We start from the raw sequence: 19,380 nt of genomic DNA on the forward strand, positions 1-19,380 counted from the left end.
ATTGCAATAAGCAAAAACAACACTGACAATAGGAAATAAGAATGATAAATAGCTTTGGGTTAATGAACAATGATATATGCATGAAATGGCATGGACTTTCATTTCAGGAAAGAGATCTGCAGAGTGCAAACCAAGGAGTAAGTATAGTTTATTAGCTGGGTCGTATAATCCAGACAGTTAGAAGACACAAGATCAGTAGGTCATTGACCCTTTTACCAATCCCACAGTTCTCTTAAACCATGAAATAAATTATCTCGCCAGCTGCTGAATTGATTTGAGAATATATATATAGAGGGAGAGAGAGAGAGAGTGTAAATTGAGTGTATTCCATCCATGGCTCTGCCCACATGTCTGCAGTTCAAAACTGAATTCCTGTTAACCATGGTACTTCCTTCTACAAAGAGCTGCATGATTCCTTTTCTCTTTAAAAATGATGATGCACAATACATTTTCTCTGAAACATAGAATTGAAACATACTTATTTAAAGACCAATGCAACCTTTTTATTTACTTGCAAATAATGTGTAAGCAGTGGAGTCGGTAACTGGGACTGAACCTGAGCTCTTGTGTAAGTATTTTAATAAGCTCTTCATTAGGATCCCTGCACAGTGAGTCACACAGTCATGGAATGGATGCAAACATCTCCGTCCTATCAAGCCACATCAACGTGGGGATTTGAGACGGCGGGGAGCAGGGAGCTTTTCTCCACCGAGTGCACTTTAACCTGAACTTTCATCGCCTGACGTAGGTGGGTCTGGCTACAACAAAGGATAATGGTTCCGATGACTGATCCCAGTGCTGTCTCACTGTGTGGCATGCAGTCTGCTCCTGTGCTGCTTCTGTGACACCACCCACCCACACATACAAACACACACACACACACAAGCACACACGCACGCACACACACACACACACGCACACACACACACACACACAAACATTTCTTTAAGGCCTCAATCAAAGCTACTTGTTGGGCTCTGCCAAAATCAGCTCAGTTTCAAGGTGATTTATTTAGGCTGTGAAAAGACTTCCATCAGACTCCAATGGATAACAAGTGAATCACACTTGCTTGGGTTTCGCCCAAGTGCGTACATGCACAAGAAAAACCAGCAAGCAATGGCAGGCACGGTTACTCATAATCGCAGAATGCATTTTTGGGCATTTGAATCATAACAGGGAAATTTTTTGGGTAACATGTCACATTTTGCAGATCCTCCATGTTTTAGACAGACAAAACATGTACGTGTTCACAATATTCATCCAAAGAGTGTCAAACGTTTCTAATGGCTTCACTAGTCGATTTTGTCAGTGGCTCTTAGAATACATTTCTAAGGCCTTGAATATATCCTGACAACACATCCACCTGCACTTGCCTTACCCTATGTACACATTTACGCACATCCCTGATCAATTTGAAAACTTCTTAAATTGAAGGTTGGGGAATTACTCTGACATTTTCACCCACATTCAAGCATCAGTCCAAGAAAAATGAATTATATACATGGTTAACATAAACTCAACTTTGTGGCTCGGCCAAGGCTTGACTAAAAATAAAATCTTTTGGTCCTTTTTTTGAATGTCTTGAATTGTGGCTCAAATGTTCTAATATGTATATACGCAAATTTTTTGACTCATGTTTGGTGAACTTCTGAATGGACATGTCACAGACCAGCTGAACTGTATTATTCACACAAACACTATGTCCACTGTAGTGAAGCCCTGTTCAAAAGAGGCTTGGTTTGCGGACAGTTGAGATAAAACTTGATTGTTCATGATCAAATAGCCAAAGTGACTAGCTCTGCAAGCTTTACCTATCGTCTAACGTAAACGATAAACTGATCAGTCATCGTCCAGTGTGACAAGGGATTATAAAATGAAGTGTTTGCTCTAGATATTTCTTTTACTCAGTGTGAAGCTTTGTTTGAAACTTTTGCTGATCATCGTACTTTCTTCTCCCATCTTTACCTCTGCCAAGGAGGCTACATTTCCGTCCCTGCAGCTGGTTTGTTGGTTGTCTAGTTGGTTTCTTTATCCGTGGGATTATGCAAAAACTACTAAGAAGATTCCCACATAACTTGGTAGTGGGATGGGACAAGGGCAAAAAATGGTAATTTGGTGCAGCTGTTTTTGATTTAGGTAGACAACTGGAATGTGAATATGTGAATATGTGAAAAATAAGGTTAAAATTATAGTGTAAAAAACCAGAAGGATCCTTTATCGTCCTTCACTTCTATGAATTCCACAGTTGCATTTGAGTATCATACACATCCTTCTCTCTCCCTCTCTATCTGTGTATCTAACTCTGTTTTCTTCTCAGCCTCTCATCTTTTTAAAGTATTGAAGTCAATTAACAAATCAGCTCTGGAATGCATGTTGTCTTTTGCAAATAATAATTTCCCCAAAACCATGCAATGGACAATCTTCGTGGTGATGAAGAATCGGGTCCCACCTTGAGAGACACAGTGCATTTCTTCTGGAGTTCCAGGCTGTGCTGATGGCTCTGTCTTGCTGTGATTTACACCTCCACTGGCCCCGGCACAGAGTGCGGCAGACAAAACCCTCTAAATGAACAGGTAGTGCGGCTAAATGTAGCCTGACCTGGCGCTGAGCGGTTTCTGGCTGCACTTGACCACACCACAAAGGCCAAACGCTCCTTGCTTCTGCTTTTCTCAGACTGGAAATGGCTCCCATCCACAGCTAATGAACATCCTTTCACTGGATGACAAATTGAGGAGACAAAATGTGTGTCAGGTTGTCATAAAGTCTTCTCCCACAGAGCGGTGCAGAGTGCTGCCTGTGGATGTGGGGAATGTGAACTCGCTCTGTTGTGGAGCAGTCAAACAGACAAAGAGCCGGGCCACGGCCGTCAGCGGCTGTGGGGCACACTAAGCATCTGGTGACAGATCAGTCGGGATGCATGACCACTTTACACTAGGCCGACTGTGTGTGGGAGTCCGGGATAGATACATGGAGTGTTTTTACTGCCTACTTAGTGCACACCTCAGGAATTCCAGTGCGGTCCTGTCTTCACTAGTAAAACCTGCTTGTGTGCTCTGCTCCAAACAGCCATGTGTTTAATTGTCTGTGGAAGGAGCCTGCAAAGCACAAGCATCTTCTTTTTCCTACTGTCACATGATCTAGGTGTTCTTCACCCGGCGTAGTCAGTTCGAATAAGCAACATGCAACTGCAGGAGTAGTTGGTAGAAATCTAGAGGCTTTGCAGACAGTTAAAGGATTCCATGCTGATGATTCATCACATGATAGTGAAATGTTGCTTTTAAAGGTCAGAGTTTGTGGAAGGACGGTTTGGAAAAAATGGTATCCATCTCTCCACCTTGTGTTACGTTTTAAATATGGATAATTACCTGCTGATCATTTGTGAGGGCTCAAAAATTGCCCTTGGTCTCCTTTCATTGTCATACCACCCTGTCTGAGTAAATATAATGAATCCTGTCATTGTGTGTGGCATACTGAGTAACTGTGTCACAACTGTAACTCTACACTTTATGGTCTCAGCCAGTTCTGAGCAATTTAATCCTACAGTGTGTAACAATGGTTCCACGTGAAAGAGTCCCTATGTGTGTGCCAAGACTGTTCGGTTAAACTCTGTGTACAGAGGTGGGTACTATTCTATATGGGTGGCTGTGGTTCAGGAAGTAGGGCAGGTTGTACACCGACCGGAAGGTTGATGGTTCAAAACCACAAGACACTGAGACCTAAACTGATCCCTGTTTACAGTTAGAGTGTGATAGAGAAAGAGCTCTGTAGAGGCGGTGTATGAATGGATGAATGTAACTTGTATGGTAAAACCCTTTAAGTGGTCACAGAATGAGAAATTATAAATAAATGCAGCTCATTTAATTGATATTAAAACCAAGGGATCTTCTCGTTTCTGGATGTCATAAAAAAGTATCAAATGGTTGAAGTCAAAGGCCTCTCCAGAGCATAGACTTTTGTTACACACAAATGGATGTAAACTGTGTATCTGAAAAGTGAAGCCATATTGGAAGTGCCTGTTCTCTCAAATGACCTGCAGAAAGCAGCACTACTGGTTACTGTTATTTGAGTTTATATTCTCAATCTCTTATTTGAAGTCTTCTTCAATCCAGCATGATGTCTATTTTGTGAATTACGGTTCCATTCAGAGTCAAATAGTGGATAAAGCACTGTATAGATTGGGGTATTGATACCGTGTGGTGGAGAGCTAGTGCCATCGATGGAATGCAGGTTCAGTAAGTCTTCACCCCCAGCTCCTCCAAATATGTTCACAAACAAGATAGCGCTGGACAAAATGCCAAATTCGAAAAACAGCAGCTCACGGTTGGTTGCCAGGTCATACTCAATTCATGTTTTGGTTTCGGAGGTAAGAAACAAAGCGTCATCGAAGACCTACAACCTATCAGAGCAACAAAGTGTGTAATGAAAACACAGTTGGGCTGTCACTTTTTATTTGAAATTTGAACATTCATTTTAACTGACAAGTTCGAATGCAAAAAGTCTAGAAGTGGATCAGACCATCAAAAGCAGTTTGTATTGTGATCCATTGTGATGGGCGCTTATTGTCAGCTTGACCCAGTCCATTTATTCTTGAGCAGTAAAGAAAGTCAGTAATGTTAAGTTGTTTTGCTGATGATGGACGCTAGCAAACTTTGTCTTTGTACCATGAATCTACTTTACCCACAAATATGTGGGTTCACCTGTTTGCAACAGAGTAGGAGGCTCCACAGACCAGCGGAGCAACATCAATTGTTCAAACTCATCAATCCACGAAAGAATTACGTGTCACGGATTAACTTAAAGTGACTGAAAAATGCCTTGAACTACTTCTGCGAGCAGTTTACGGTCTTCATCGCTGATCCAACAGATATCTCTTCGTCCGAGGCAGCCATCTTGGTTGTAACAAAAAGGCTTCAGATGCGCTCTTCTGTCTATCAAACCCGCCCCATATGATCATATGGGGCCCGACAGTTTCGAGACAAATGGACACTGGTCTGAATGGGTCAGGGGGGTTGAACATGAGCTCGCTGGTTGGTGTAGTTTCCAGGATTACAGATCTATTATCCCTTGCATCACTTAATTCCAGATGTGAAATTAAGGGCCTCAAAGATCAATGTATAAAATCCATCAGTGAGCACTTTAGGTTACAGGTTAGTATCATGTGGAGCAGGTATCTGACTCTTGCATAATGCAGACAATGTACTGAACCCATGTCTGAACTTTAAATAAACATGACCTAGGTCAGAGATATAGACATATTCTAGACTGAAATGACCTGCAGCTCAAATGTTCAGGCGAGTACAGACCCTCTTGTAAAATGTGTAAACAGACATGTTTAGATGTTTGTGTGAAGATGAGGAGCATTCATGAATCCCAGTCAAAGGAATCTCTGCCAATGATTTGACGTATTATTAAATATCTGAAAGCCAACCAAGCAGAAATTGTTCCCTTGGATTACTGTGGTGTCAACCTTGTGCTATCTGTGATATTTTGATGTATTGAAAATGCCTTCAAAAGCTTTTCGGTGCAAAGGTATTTGATTTAGTGAACACTTGTCAGTCCATCCCGAATTAATAAAACCATTAATACTTTAAAATTGTACTATTATACTATTGCTAATGTTATTGTTGTCACTTCAATATTTCTGCACTGAGTTGAAATATTGAGCACTCAGAATTACAGTGTTTGAAAAAGAGCATCAAAAGTCTTGATGATAAATGCAAAAAACACTGCCTTTACCTTCTACGTATACAAGTCAAAATTATAAATAATAATAATACAAAACGGCACTTCAAAAGTAAGATTTTACAATTAGTATTTTTATATTTTTCTCTGAGCACCTTTCATTGCTTTGAAGTGCACCATTCAGAATTTAGCAACATATGAATCAGAATCCCATTGATTTATTTTATTTGTTAATACATAGATGACTAAGTTACATTTAATAAAATAAATAAATAAAATATATAAATTTGATTAAATAAATAAACTTATTTGAGTGTCCTCACACTTGTTAATCATTGTAAATTTACAAAAAAAAAATCTTTAGGGCCTTTAAACAGAGATCTTCTTTTAATTAGCATTAGATTTCTATATCACTACATATTATTCACCATTTATGGACAGCTAAAAGAACACTTAAAAAAGTTTCACAGAACTATACAGAATTATTTAACTTATTTCTAAACTAAGTGTTAAAATATAAATTATAAAACGAAATTTATATATTTTTACACAAATATGAATTGCTTGGTTGTCTTAAAAGTTAAATTACTTTGACTTCTATGACCATTGATTTTCAGTTGTGTGAAACAGTAGAAGAATAATTTCATCAGAGTGAATTTATCACTAATAAAAATAATGTAAAAGTCCTTTTTAAGCAAAAAACAATCAACCAGCAGCCTGATCTTTTCCTAGATATGAGCTGCAGCACGGCAGCAAATCCTCCCTTGTCACTATTAGGAGCTTCGTGTAAAAACATATTAAGTGTATGTGTGGTGGAAATATTACAGCCTGAGGACATGAACCTGGAATTCACCATTTGTTTAGTGGATAAGAGAGCACTGCCGGTGCTGCTGGCTACAGGTGGAGGTGGTGCAGAGTTCAGCTGCAGGTAAAACGTACCTGACAGACTGACCTGGGGCTGTCTGAGTGCTGGGAAACCCACACGAGAGGGAGGGAGGTGGGGCGCTGACAGATGATCACAGGAGGGGACACATAAAGGGAACATTGTTCCTCCGAATCAGCCACTCATATTGTATATCTGTGTTTATAAATGAACTGGTGACAGTGGAAATACAGCTTCTGTGGTTCCCTGAAGTGTATGAAACTGCTCTGTCTTACACATAGGGACGTTTTTAACTTCCCGAACATGCAGCAAATCCAAAATGAAAAAATTAGCATTATCTATACCAGGCATTGTTCAAACATGGTTTGTAGGTTTAAGGCTATGCATGCCAAGACCAACAAAGATCTAAGGACAGGAACATAAAAGTGCTATTCGCAATATATCTGTTTCTTCTATATTTGCTGCTCTGTGATCTTACAAACTGAAGGAGCAGTGAACAAATCAACAGACGTTTCTCTTGATGATGACATGAAGCTATCAGCTTGATCTGGAGGGCTGCTGCGGATCCATCTTCTAGAAAACTGGGAACTGACTTCAAAGAGAGGCTCAGCGCTTCCTATCATTAGTGCTGAATTATAAACCTGTCATTAAGTCCAAATTATGTCTATTAATAACCTCATTGGGAGAGGTTAAGACCTCAGTGACTTAATGTGGAGGTCGGTTGGATCAGTGAGAAGACATGTTCATTTAGGGAGGTCGACTGCATGATCTCACTGTGGCAATGAACTGCACAGAACAGGTGTTGAACTTCCTGAATAGAGACACTCAGCATGCTTGTGAAGCAGCCGTCACCATCCCTCTCATTACCCACAAATACCTCCTCCAGGTTAGCCCGGCCAGCCAGAGGTGGAGACACATATGCAGCTGTGTTTTTACCACTGTGTGCAAATCAGTGTTGGCCAGTCCAGAGCATGGCACAAACACACCTGCGGTAACTCCTAAAACTGCCAGATGCATGGTTAGCAAATTACCCGGTGAGTTGTATTATGAGCTTCATGCAATCAGACGTCCCTCATCCATACAAATGATTCACCTGGTGAACTGATCAGGGAGCACTTAGCTGCTCACGTCACCTTTTTAGTGAATGATGGAAGCTCTTTTTTCCAAGTCTGAAGCATCACGGAGCATCTAAAACATCTAATTTCCCATTAGCTTAAGCTGCAATTATTCAATGTTCTATATAAAATATAATATAAACCAATATCTTGATGATGTTCTCCTTTACACTTGACATCTAGTGCACTTCTGTCCGTCCTGGGAGAGGGATCCCTCACATGTGGCTCTCTCTGAGGTTTCTACGTATTTTTACCCTGTTAAAGGGTTTTTAGTAGTTTTTCCTTACTCTTGTTGAGGGTTAAGGACAGAGGATGTCACACCCTGTTAAAGTCCTATTAGACAAATTCTGATTTGTGAATATGGGCTATACAAATAAAATTCGATTGATTGATTGATAGATCATTTCCCAATTACACTGTTAGCTGTATTTTGTTGACAGTGTGTATTTGTATACCTTTGAGGTATAGTAAAGTTTATTGAAATGTAGGTACCTGGTTAGAGTTTAGAAATAATCATCTTCATGGTTAGAGGACACCAAACCAAAACATAAACCACAACTTTAAGGTAAAATGCTTTATAAGTGCAGCCTCAATTAATCAATCTCAACCAAACAGTCTCAACTTAATTCTATATACTATATTTGACTGAATCAAACTCAATACAATACCAAATGGATCAAAAACAAATTAGTCCTCATTTAATTTATCTTCTTTATGAAGTATATCATTACTGCTTCAGTTTTGGAAGTGCATATGTTGTCAGTGGCTTGCAGAGAAAATCCTCAACCACTGCACCACCATGTCTTAAATTCCTGTAGCAGCATAATCTCTGTATTAAAGGAGACAAAATGTAATTAAAGTACACTAAAGTTGATTTCTGGGTACTTTTCCCCTTTACTCAACTTCATATATCAGTGATCTGTACTTTCTACTGCATTATATTTAACAATGCATTACAAGTTCCCATTGTTTTTTTTCAACATTTTTTTAAAGTTATCAATAACAAGGGAATTGGTCCACGGATCCAATCCGAGCGGGCACAGTGCCCCGCCTCCTGCAGCAGAAGCATCACTTGTAATCAAATATCTGAAATTGATTCAGAAAAGGCCACGACTCAGACATTAGATATAGCTCATTGTATGTAATACAGATATATGCCTACGTATGAAAAATCCCTGTATTAAACAAAAAACCCAGTGAATACTGTTCATGATGTTGTATATCGTTGCATGAGGGAATAGGCTACTCGTTGCAAGTACCTTTACTTTTCATACTTTTAATAATTTGTGTCTATTGGTTTGGTACTTTGAGTAAAATGTTTAGGTATTTCCTCCACCACTATCTACACTCAATCCTTGTTTTGGCTGTAATATAAACTCTAATCCACCATCCATTACAGGTATTGTCTCTAGACGTAAACTTCTTTCATACAGACGGTTGCCTCTGTCTGCCACCGTATTGAAACATACAGTCTCCCAGATTCCAAGCTCAAACCCAACTGTATCTGTTGTGTTGTATTTGTGGTGAACCACTGCTTGGTGTTCACCACTCTTATTAATTATCACCCTTCTACATCTTTGTGAAAGTATCTGTTTTCACAGAGAACCTCCACCTGCCTCTAAATGCCTGCTGATTGAGATCAGCTCTTGGCCTTTATCTCATCAGCTGTCTGCATGAAGTGTAAGGCAGCTCTGATGTGCTAACTGTTTATCTCGCTGTTTGTGTTATCACTTATCTCTCAGTCAATGTTCTTCCAGAAGCTTTAGGAAAGTGACAGTTCTTTCATCAGCCCCCTGTCAGGGAATTGGAGGAGCGCCTGTGATCCAAGTCCGTCTCAGTTTGCTGTGGTGTAGCATCACACCCAGACGGGACAGTTCTGCTGTCTGACTCATCACAGAACAAGAAGACATCATTAACTTAATAGATTTCAGATGAAGGGCAAACACTGGTTTTAAACTGTGACACTCACCACAAACATGTCGTCCTTTATCTGCTCTTTGAACAGCAGGTGACGAGGAACACCTCATTGTTGTGGATGGGATGATGTGAAGCTCGTTATCTGGTGCGTCACTCCTTTTAAACAGCGTTCACCTGTGAGCTTCCTTCTCTCAGCACATGCAATAATAAAGACAACATTTTAGCTTCAAGGTGCAGCAATAATGCAGGTGATGAGAGAATAGATACAACTCTTGCCCTATAATTCACATCATTTATGTCATTAATTCCTCCAGGTGCAGATGTGAACTGTGACCTTGATCTCTCAGAACGTTCCTTGTTTTTATATTGACTTAATATTTGCTATGGTGCAAATGGTGAAGTAATAACATGATCAGAGAAAGCCAATTATAGCCTGGTAAAAACATTTCAAACTACACTTTAGGTTTGAACATGCGCTAATATTCACTTATATGGTTTATTAAATCACAGATTGAACTTGTTTGATGAATTGTAACATAAAAGTCACCAAAGCTGGAAGTCGACCACTAAGGTGTTTAGTGTTGAAAATGGCTCCTCTCTGGTGGTCAAAGGTCACTGTGACCTCTCAAAACACACGTTTTGCCTTTTGAGTGTGATATCTCAGGAACACCTCAGGGGAATTCTTTAACATTTTGCACAAATGTTTACTTGGACTCGCATGTTTATTGATTGAATTTTTGGTGTTCAAAGGTCAAGGGCACCTTGAACATAATATCTCAAGACCACCTGGGAGGAATTTGCTCAACCTTTTATCAGAAATCTGCACTGGTTGCTGGGGGCATACAACAGGAGTGTGGTATTTCTCGTTAGTTTGGTCCAATGTCCCATCAATTAACATGGAGGAGGTGGAATTTATGATAGATACTGCAGGCAGCCAGCAGGTGGTGATCACAATGCTTTGACTTCTACACATTTGGCAGGTTTGGTGTTATAGCAGGTGTTTAAGATTTCATAAATTCATAACCTACAACTCCAAGCTGAAAGACACACAATGAATATGCAAACCTTGACTCCACGATTTGATCATCTATTAACTTATGTTTTGTTGACTACACATTGATTGAAACCTATCATCTGTGTTTTATTTAATCACCTATTAAGGTTTTCTTTCTTCCGCTCATGATAATAATGAAGACCTTTACACATGGTTCACAGAGGATAAAGGTTTATGGGTCACTCACAAACATGTTTGAAAGTTGCCAAGTATTTTGGTCTGAATGACAAAATGCTCCTCCTCAATGTACTTAATGGAGAAGAAAGAGGAAACTGAAGAGCTCTTGTTTGTATAGCCCTAGTCAACACACACACACACACACACACACACACACACACACACACACACACACACACACACACACACACACACACACACACACGTCACCATCTCTGCCCCAAATAAACACAGGCTCAACTCCTCCAGCTTCAAACCAAGGTTAATGGAGAATAGTGTTTCCTTCAGTCGTGGTACAATGTTTTATTTACTTATCTTAATCATTATATCAGGTTATAGTATCATGCCCTACGGAGAGTTAACTCAGTGTGATTGTCCCTTAAGATTTAATGTCACCTGAATAGCAGCACTAAATAATGTTTAAATAGGGGTTTTGAAGCCTCATAAAATAAACACCATCATAATTAATCTGTGAGATTGAAGTGAAGATTACACTTTCACTCGGCTTGATGTTGTCATTAAACAACTCTACACACAGAATAACATCAACGACATTTGGTGAGAAATTTTATTTGGTTTATGAACTTAAATAAAAAAAATTCCATCATTGATACGTTGATTGATAAATCAGCCTTTTGAAGAGGTCTTGTCTAATAACTGCTGTATCCTCTTCACTTGTCTTCACAACAAATGAAAGTTGTTATTTTAAGCCACACATTAGTCCATACATATGCTGTCAGATAGCACGAGCCTGCAGGTGGTGCTGCAGCTCCTGAGCTCTTCGGTGCTGGGGAGTTTGTATGCATTAACATATACTGGCATCATAGAGACATGACCATTTAAGTCACGTAAGTTTGGTATTGTTCTGCCACACAGAATCATAAATTCATATTCCCAGAAGTTCTTATTAAAATCATAGTTCTGTTCAACATTTGCAGTCAGAACATTATTACAGGCTTCAGGAAAATATTTGTGTAGAATTTTACATGGTTACAAAACAAATACACAAAATAATGATGATCATGTGGTGATGTGAACTTCTGACCATAGCATGTAAATTGAACTGTGTTTGCTTGTTTTCAAATTGAAGCATCCTGTGTGTTGCAGTGGATTAAGCCAATGTCAACAGAGAGCTAAGCTTTAAACAAACTCTGCTTTAGGGACAGTCAACTGCTTCTAATCTGGGACCAACAGCCGTAGAGTTCTCTCTATTAGAAAACAAATGCTTACTCACTGCGTGGCGATCAGTCATAGTATTACATGTCTCCCTAATTGAGAAAACAACATGACATAGGAAAAGATCTGTTACTTGAATGCTACATTTTAACTTGCATCTGTTAAAAAAAATGTAAATGCAATAGATTCCACAATGAGTAACTTCTTAAAATGTTTAAACTGACCCTCTATATACATATATATGTATATATATACACACATATATGTATCGGGTATATATATATAATGACTGTTTGTGCCAAATATAGTTGGCTGCAAAGAACCCAAGGAGCCAAATCATATTGCCTTAAAAAAAAATTTTGCAACAGGTAATAGAACAATGCTGAAGGAATTAATACATAACACATATTTATAAAAGATAAACTATGTTCTAAAGATCGGATGAAATTAATAGCAGAACAGAAAATCTGTGAATCTCCATAGAAAGAGTTTTGTTGATAGAGGAGCTCCAACCCTCCTCACTCTTGAAAAGTTCAGACCAAACATACAGACATACAGAGCAGCTTAGAGTCACACGTCTACTAAAATTTACTCAGCTGCGTTTGACATATTTGAGACTGCATCAGAATCAAGTGACACCTTGAAAAATGTAATATTGGCAAACATAAACAGTGCAATCCAATAAAGCAGCAGCTCATCTATATGATGTTACTCATAGAGTTTTTGGAACTTATGGAAACAACAGGAACCTATGACATCCTGCCGATGAAGCAACATATTTTGACTGTGGCTACTAGCCGGACATAAAAAGAAAAAGCAATCGCACTGGCAATATCTTTTCTAAAAATCAAACCTTGATTCAGTGCAGTGAAACCGCAGGGCTGTGGAGGGTTTGCACCCTGGCACTGGGAGCAGATTGTACTGAATGACTAACCTTGTCTGTGAGCCGCTCACCATGGCTGGCGAGCTGCCACTGGGAACACTGGAAGTGTGAAAGGGATAGCAAAGCCTCTCAATTGGCTTCCAAAGCCGAGCTTAGTGAGGCCTCTTTTCTTCCTTAGTGTGACAAGCCGACGAGGCAGGATCTCCAAGAAGCCTGTCACTTTGACCTAATCCGCTTTCGGCCCAGCTGTGGGGGAAAGTCACCTCTTAGTTTTATCACATTTGAATGCAAACAAGGCCGGAAGGGTGCTTGTGTGTCACATCGGAGGGCCTGTGAGCTCCTCTGAAAGGGAACCCCTGTAGTCAAGGAGAAAAATGTGACAGGCAGCTCTATCATTGCTCACCAGCCAGACAATTTGAAAAATATTGCCTCTTTCAAGGCGCGCACTGCTTTTTGGGGGCCTAACCCAACACAGCAGGCTGTTTAGCATCTCCACAGCCATGCGATTGCTCCTGATAGCCCCATTAGGAAGACTCATTGTCAGTGTTAAACATTGCGTTGGAACTAAAAGCATTAACTTCAACAATCCAGTAGTCGACAGGTGCATACATAAAATATAAAAACTCATTCATATAAAACTTTTACAACCTTAATAACCGGACAGTTGTCCCCGCGGAATACTGTATGTGAAATAACCGGGTAACATGATGTAAAGATGTTTGATTAAGATTTGGATGTGGTCTTTCAGTTTGAGAAAAGGACTTGATTGATTTCATGTTCAGATTTTGTAAAGCCCTGCGCTCACACTCAAATGTTTGAGTTTAGATTTCCTGCCTGCAGCTTCAACTCTCTTCCTCACGCTCATCTTTGATTCGGTTTACCCCTTTCTTCTTCTGGGCTTTGGATTTATTTTGTGCAACAAGTTTTTGTTAGAAATTACCCAACCAGTAGAATGCCAGAGATCCAGACCGAGTTGAGGTGCATTATATGGATCTTCAATGTGTATCTCTCCAAGGAGAAAGGCTCAAACTAGATCAAAGGAAATCTATATTTGAGTGGAAGCACGGGGTATTGAGGAAAAACATTAAAAAAATCTGCTCTCAAACCACAACACCAGGCTTTTGAATAAAATAGGAAAATAAAATGTTGTTGCACATCTCAACACAATTCTGTAAATAATCGACCTTTGTAGAGATGTTTCAAGACCATTTTCCACAGGGTCTTTGGCTGCAGCCTATGAATCACTGCATGTGCTTTTACACTGATAACAGTGTATGAGTCTCAAAACAGCTGTGTCAGACTTAACTGTAAAGAAAATGACCATTGATCTGCCAAAAATACACAATGCAGACTGACCGAGTGATGAGGGCATTAGGAGATGTGGAGGCTCAGTAGTAAATTGTGATGCAGTGGACTAATAAAGCTACAGTATGTGTATATTTATACAGTATATATAATGTGCCTTCCCTGTTATCTCTGAGATGAAGAGTTCTTCCTCAAGAAGCTTAAATCCCAAAAGATCTACAGAGCAGCTTAAGAGTTTCATTATGTTGTGTACATTTCAACACATTCAAATATACAGTACTTCCTTGGCAGTGGAAACACTGGTTTGAGGAGGGAAAGGTCACATGCGAGAGCAGCTCTTGGAGAGAAGTCAACAGGATGATTAACATGTTCACCCGAATCACGGCAGAATAAAAGGAAATATCAACAAGTGTTGATCTTTCCAAACTACATCTGCGTTGATTCTGTCCTCCATCTACCACTTGGCTGTGACAGGCTGCACTGGGTGAAATGATGAATGGCTTTAATAAGGTTTCCCCTCACGGCTACACCACAGGCAGATGAGACAAAACAAACATGGGTTTCTATGTGTTTTGAAGAGCATGGAGAAAACACACATGCACAGACTGGCTTTATGGCTCTTCTGTCTGCTCAGACTTCTCATGGATCCCAAGCCTGTGAACTTCAAGGTTTCACATAAACGTCTGAGGTTAAGAGATTGTATTCAGAATTTAACAACTGCTTCATATCATAATAAATAAAAAAGTGAATAATAAATCAGAGAAGTGACACTTTTTTCACAAGAAATCCATTGAGACGCCTTAACAACAGCAGTAAGCATAAGCATAAACAGCAATGGTCACCATGGCTAGAAATAGAAATAACAGAAACTACAAAATCTCCAACGATATCAAGAAAGAAAACCTAAGCACACAAAATCTGATGATTTATGGAAAGGGCAATGGACAAACAACAGCAAGAGGAATGGTGCATACCTCCACCAAGTCTCAACTGTCTGCCTAGATTCTATCAAAAGTCCTTGAGAAATCAGTGAAAATCTTTCAATTTTACAGATACACACACCCACACGTAAATATACATATATACATATATATATATACATACACATGTATATATATACACACGTGTGTGGGTGGGTGTGTGTGAAAAGTTAACACCCTCTAGTCAAAGGTGGATGTGCCCCCCGACCAGCAGCAACCACATGTGAGTGTGAATCTGGAAAGCTCTACTCAAACTCAGATCAATGTTGAAACTAAACTCCTTAACCAGCACATTGTCTAACATTCAGAGACCACCCTACATGCTCTCCTGCTCCTTGGCTGTCTCACACACACACTGTTTGAACCCCTGGCTGAGACGTACACCCAGGGTTCGAGCGTCTCGGGACCAGTACGCTCCGTAGACAGGGTTTAGCCCTGGCTGTGTCTGCACTGGCTGCTTGTGATGGTGGTTCCAACGAGGAGAAGCCTGTTCTTCATACCACATTTCTTTCGAAAAGTGTGTGCGCTGCTACTGGGGTCATAACTTCTTGGATCAATTGGACTTCTGTAGTTTCGAAAGAGACAGTTGGCTGTCGAATAAGATTTAATGGCTGAATTATGTTTATTTCTCTGTATGGTTTTCTGTGTAATTGTTGCTGTTGAGACCCAGGAAGGATTATGACCGGGGACACTCCTTTGTTGTACCTCCACCTGTAACCAGAGAGTCGCTGGACCTCAGGAACGGCAATTTACTGTGGTTGTGATCGCACAAGTATCATCTGACAGTGCCCTTGCCACATTTTGTTTCAGTGAAGTACTGTAGCTGTGTCAGTGGCCACTGGTAATAATAGTATAGCTTTCCCCTCTGGGAGAAAGAAGCGAATGCAATCTCGCCACACCATCTCGCTGCTTTTAACCCTCGCACACACTGCTGACATAAAACACAAATGCTCCTTTTATTACCTGGCAGTGATTGTTTGCTGAATGGGGAATGGCCTCCAGGAACCGGCCGAGCATTCCAGAGCAGCGCTACAGTATTCCGGAGGGAGGACTGGCCATTGTGTCTCTGTTAGGTCAGCCTATCATGTGGCCCAGGAATTAAGGATGAGTTTGTAAATGGCTGGATTTGATCTGATTTTCTCTTTCAACTCAGGTGCCCACCGGGGATAACATTCTTGCAGGTGTACAGTTTGTTTTGTAGTCCACAGACTGTCTAATCTCACAAAGGCATGGAAGTGTGTTTATGGGACAACTTATTATACAACCTTTGATTAGATGGCCTTGTCTGCAGGAGTATTGTGATGTACTGCACCAAACCTTTCACATTATCAGGAGAGATGTTCTTATTTACCGCTGGAGGTATCTGGTCCCACAAATAGGAATGAGACCCACACTGTGATCAGAGCAGCTCTTTTCTTTTCTATGAAAGCTGTTTGTTGTGAGGTTCATAATCTATGCATTCCGAGACGGATAATCCAGTCAGGACACTGTTTCTGGAGATGGTGTCCATATTGAATTAAAAAAATGCTATTTTAGTATTCTGAGATGATATTTAAGTTTTGTACCAAACTTTTAAATTGACTACATCTATAAATAAATGCTTGTGTAAGCCTTTTATCAAAAATAATAGAGCAAATGACAAGGTGTGACATGAAAGTAGCAGTTCTAGCATTTCTAAGGTAATGTTTGGTTTGGCAGCCTCATTGTTTTAACTAGTGCCATTTTTAAACATCCCTGTTTGTAATGAAATGTTCTTTTGACCTGTGTTAATGCTCGGGAGCTACTTCAGAATGTTATTTTACTTTAGAGTCCTCCTCAAACAGTTCTTCAATATACTGACACTTTGTATTGTTTATGTGCTGGATGTTGTGTGCAGAGTTTTTATTAAAATGCTATGGTGCAGAGTTGAGTGAAACCCTGAAAGGAAACTTCATGTTCATCCTACCTGGTTTATCCCCAATAACAATGACTGTCAATATTCTTCATACAAATGAAACTGAATTTGCTTAATTATTTACGTGTGTTTTATATACAAGTTTATAAGGTGGTTTATGGTAACGAAAAAGGAATGAGTGTATAATGATCTGGTGGTGATTTAGACCTGCAGTTACTGAAATCTATGTGAGGATGTAGAAGAAGAAATGTTTTCTCAGTTCGCAGAATGAAGGCCCCGCCCCCACTGACTGCAACAGGACCACCTGTCGCCTGATTATTCAATGTTTATTAATATTGAACATATCAATGATTCAAGATTTCACACTGCACTTCCCTGTGCCTCTGACAATACATGCCAAGTGTGAAGCCAATAAGATGATAAGTTCCCAAATATGTCTATTTGTAAAGATATCTTAGAATATAAGTTTTGCTGAGTGTATTATTGTTGACCTTGACCTTTGACTGATCAGGGCCAACAGTTAAGTTAACAGTTAATGAGCGATACCCTCTCATGTAACTCTTCTTCATGCTCACTCACTGTCCTTATATAAGCCCCATGTCAATCAGCATCAGTTATTTAATTATCATCCTCTCTGACATCACTGGTCTGGCCAGCTGTGTTTTTCTGAGCAGAGGATGACACCAACAGACACCTCTGACCTCACGCTGAACTAGTCTCTCAGCCAATCAGGCGGTAGCAGAGGTCCGCTCCTGCCGCTAAAACTCTGAGGGCTAAACTCCAGATGGAACTTCCATTCAGATCAATAGGAAAAAAAGGAGGAGCATCCAAAAGGAGCTCCATGGAAAATATGTGTTGGTGGAGTGTTCGCTGATGCAACCTGCCAGTGCTCATGGGATACTAAAGGCCTCACCTGTTAAATGTGAGGGCCACTGGATGAGCCTGTCCGTTTGCTATGAAGAAAAGTATGTATCAGTGGCAGGCGGCCTGTGTCCTGACAAAGAGTCCTCCTGCCTATGGTCAGCCTGAAAGCCTCAACATAAATATCAACTTTCCCTTCTGGAGGAGGCCTCAAGCTGTCTAAACAATGACTGAGGGGGGACAGCAACAAGCAACATGAGGCAGCCATGGGAAAGCAGGACGCACATCTTAGGGAGCAGGAGGAAGAATCTGCCTTTATTTTTCTTATTCTGATAAATATGAACTTAGGTCCCACATGTGGTTGCTCAACTTTTTATAGCCACCAGGTGCAGAGCTTCTCTGACTCACTACATTTGTTTATTTACATGTACACACACTGCCATAAGCCACATTAAAATGAAGACAACGTGTGATGTTTGCAGCGGTGAGCTTAGACGGTAGCATGTGTGCATTTGAAGAATTTCAAAAATATTCAGAAATGTTTGTCACTGATGTCGACACCTGACTTTCATTTAACACTCATCATCAGATCAGTTCTGACTATTGATTGGATTTATCTGTTCAGCTGAGATTTTAAAGTCCACCCTGGTTTAGAATTGTTAAGTCCATTGCCAGACAAGTACACTGATAACAGATTACAGGTGTGAAAGATGCATCGGACCACAGTCCATCCAAAATAATGTCCACCTAACAGAGGTCTGGATCCGAATTGAACTGAACCATGGTTCGCTTCATTTGCAGTGTGGAACCACTTTAATTGTTTGCACTGTTGGACCAATTGCTGCAAGTTGATCAGTTTTATAACCATCAGAACATAAGCACGTCATACAAAGTGTGCTCCCTGAATTACAATGTGAAACCAAAACTAACCAGATCACCAAACATTTACTTTGTTTGACTCCTGTTTCGTCTTAAATGTCAGTACAGGTGAACTTCAATAATAAAGCCAAGTCGGTGGCTCAAAGTGCAATAAAAGACTGGTTTATTCAAGAGTTAATTCAAAGTTGCTACAGTGGTGTGGCACACTGGTCTGCAGGCGGGTGTACTGGAAGTATGCTATCGTGAGTAACAATAACTATACACACACATTAAACCCTTTTCCCAAACAGAAAACACACCAAAACTAATACCAGTGCCACACCAAACCACAAATCAACAAGTGAACTTCCACTGCACCAGCCACTCCTGTGACTGGGGGCAAACAACATTTATAGCACTGAAAAAGACAAAAAGGCAGATCAACAATATGCTTAAAATACAGGAAACAAACAAACAAACAGCACTTTGCCTGTTAAAATAAACAGCACGTTATTTACAGTCTAATCGCCTATCACAGTTTAAAAGTAATATGCAGTTTCATACCTGCACTGCAACTTATTCTGGAACGTTATGA

Source organism: Pleuronectes platessa, chromosome 2 (genome assembly GCF_947347685.1).
Source record: "Pleuronectes platessa chromosome 2, fPlePla1.1, whole genome shotgun sequence".
In the NCBI taxonomy this organism is placed as follows: domain Eukaryota; kingdom Metazoa; phylum Chordata; class Actinopteri; order Pleuronectiformes; family Pleuronectidae; genus Pleuronectes; species Pleuronectes platessa.